The sequence below is a fragment of the Octopus bimaculoides genome, chromosome 14, assembly GCF_001194135.2.
Source record: "Octopus bimaculoides isolate UCB-OBI-ISO-001 chromosome 14, ASM119413v2, whole genome shotgun sequence".
Taxonomy (NCBI): domain Eukaryota; kingdom Metazoa; phylum Mollusca; class Cephalopoda; order Octopoda; family Octopodidae; genus Octopus; species Octopus bimaculoides.
This window is the reverse complement of record NC_068994.1, coordinates 28,997,387-29,000,067: the sequence shown is the minus strand read 5'-3', so window position 1 is coordinate 29,000,067 and position 2,681 is coordinate 28,997,387. Positions and strand designations below refer to the sequence as shown.

Below are 2,681 nucleotides of genomic sequence, written 5' to 3'. Positions count from 1 at the left end.
GGAGAAATAATACTGGATAATGGTTGAGGAGAGAGAGAAAGGAAACTTGACGAGAGAGATAGAGAGGAAAGATGGTCGGACACACACACACATAGAAAGAGAGAGGGAGAAAGAGTTGTAGTGAGAGGAAGGGCCATGGAAATTGCGGCGGGAGAGGATAAGAAGCATATGTAAGTGAAAATAATGGAAGAGTAAAATTGCAAGAGAAGGGAGAGAGCAAAAGGGGGAAGAAATAGAAAAGGTAAGTTATATGTCAGAAGAGAGAATGACGGATATATATATATATATATATATATGTATATATATACATACAGATGTGTGTGGAGAGAGAGAGAAATGAGAAGACTAAAAGAAGGTAGTCGAAATTAAGAGATATTGAGGAAAGAGAGAGAGGAAAGAAGGAGAAAATGGGAAGGATTCGCAGAGAAATGAAATAGAATGTTAAAGAGAAACAAGAAACCATTCGGAAAGTGCGTGAGATGAAAAAGAAAGAAAAAACTAGAGTGAGAGACACAGTGCGAGAGGTGATCAGGGATTAGATTTTTTTTTAAATAACGGAAAATATAATTGTCTGCTAAAGATAAGGAGAATGAGAGAAAAGAAGAGACTGCTGGGTAAGAAACAGAAGTTGTAGATAGAGATGAATAGATGAAATAAGTGTCAAAACAATTCATCTGAAAAGAGGGGAAAATTATCAAAAGAGATAAAATATGAGGGGTAAAAAGGAATAAGTGAAATATAGAGAAATGTACGAGAATGAAATAAATAATCAAAAATCTACCAAAAATAAAAGGATAAAAAAGAGAAAAAAAAAGAGTTGCTGAAGAAAAAAATTAATAGAAAGGAAAGCTTGCGTGAAAGAGGGGATTAATAGTAAAGGAAGCTTGAGTTCAGGGTGAAAGAGAGGATTACGTGATAGAAAGCGAAGCTTGAGTGAAGGAGAGAGTGAAAGAGAGAGGGAGTGAGTCTGCCTCGAGTCGAGGTCCAGCCGAGTCGAGCGGAGTTAATCGGCATTTCACCTGTCATGTGACCAATATGGAGGACAAACTTCCTCCCGGTACACACACGGAGCGTCAAAGATGTGAGTTTTCGGCGAACTCTCTTCGTTATTTATTGTTTTACTTACATTTTTGGTTTTGCAATTAACATTTACATTTTCTCCAAAAAATTTCTAACGCTTTAACTTCTTCCACACATCCTCCAGTAAGTTGTGTCCCGACAGACTGAACTGTAAGCAGCAGGCCGAGCGTGACAAACGCCGTTCCGTTGTCGTTCAGTGAGCGTCGTCATGCTTGGCTACAGATATCTGGATGCAGACAAAACATGCTCTTTCCTTCCCTCCTTAAGTCTTGTTTCGAACGGCAACAACAACAAACAAGAGTGAAAGAGGTGGAAGAGGCGAGGCGCAAAGATGCCAGCAGGTGTGGATACTGCAACTGACTATACTATTGAACATGTGCTAAACTGTTGTGATTGAAATAGTCTTCTCCTCTCTCTCTCTCATTTTCTCTCACTCCTGTTGTCATTGTAAAAGATAAGTAAAAAGTATCACCAAAGTCAGAAAAGTAGAAATATAGGCATGTACATGTTTTCATGTTTTCAAAATACTAGCTAATTGCTTTTTTTAACAGATCAAAACTGTTTTTGCAGACCTAGGCCAGGAATATTCAAACTGCTTTTTGTATATTATCTGGGACTAACATCAGGTTGATTATCCAATGTATTCTTCGATTTCTTTTAAGTATGTAAGGGTGTTATTTGACTACTTTTTTGAAGCAGGTTGAGTAAGAATGTAGACAGAGGTTACAAGTTACGGTAATAATCTTTCAGATGGGGAGTAGATGGAGTTAGGATCTGATATGTTTTATCTCGAATTGGGACAACCTTTTTCGTTAGACTTCCATCTGTTCACTTTCTTGTTCTGCTCATCGATTCTCTCATTCTCTCCAGCTCACAAATACCTTCATCTCTTTCTTTTTATCGTCACTATCTTAATTCTCAAATCTCTATTCATTTACACCTCTCTCTTTCTCTCTCTCCACTTAATTTCGAATCACTTTCTCTCTTGTTCCTTTCTATTGATTTTCTTCCTCTCACTTGCCCTCATATTTATTTATCTCTTACTCTCTATCTACACAGTTATGTCATTAAAAACTATTCTCTCCTAATTCCTTCTCACTCTACAAATAATTTTCACCATTAGGGAGTACTTTCGACAGAGCCACTAAGTGGTTGCTTGATTTGCTAGAAATAGCAACTAAATCTCCTTCATGTCACCATCATCCTAAAAAAATATTCTATAACCATAGATTTATTGTGAAAAAGAGACGGAGAGGTCATAACTAGATTGTTTTTGATTATAGACTTGCCAGATCAAGTTCGGATGAGCCAACGAAGGAAGCTGTTACGTTGTCGCTCGACTTGCCAGAAACAGTAACCAAATCTCCCTTAGATCTCACTGAACTGTCTTCAAAAATTATGGACAATTTGAACTATTGTAGTCTTAGTCTTCGATAGCTAAAATGTCTTTCGATCGTGAAATGAGAACTAACCTGGGGCTAAACAACACTTGACACTCGTTCTTTCTTTCTCTCTCTCTCTCTCTCTCTCTCTCTCCCTCTCTTATACTCCTATATAAACATACATGTGTGTGTGTATGTATATAATATATAATATATATA

General features: G+C 37.2%; 1 protein-coding gene and 1 long non-coding RNA gene across 5 annotated transcripts in view; one reads left to right on the top strand and one right to left on the bottom strand.

Annotated features, from left to right (window-relative positions):
• LOC128249380 (uncharacterized) overlaps nt 1-2,051 on the bottom strand; it is a 15,499-nt gene extending 13,448 nt beyond the window's left edge. Inside the window, exon 1 of the long non-coding RNA XR_008265486.1 lies at nt 1,127-2,051. This is a non-coding gene — a long non-coding RNA (uncharacterized LOC128249380). The remainder of the gene's footprint in view (nt 1-1,126) is intronic.
• The window catches only part of LOC106870952 (zinc finger protein OZF), an 18,259-nt gene continuing 15,698 nt past the window's right edge, over nt 121-2,681 (top strand). For 2 of the 4 annotated variants that reach the window (XM_014917198.2, XM_052972794.1), the window contains exon 1: nt 309-1,081. The gene's annotated coding sequence lies outside the window, so the exon portion shown is untranslated. Of the gene's footprint in view, nt 242-308; nt 1,082-2,681 lie in introns of those variants that run through there. The other 2 variants (XM_014917199.2, XM_052972795.1) reach the window with 2 other exon arrangements.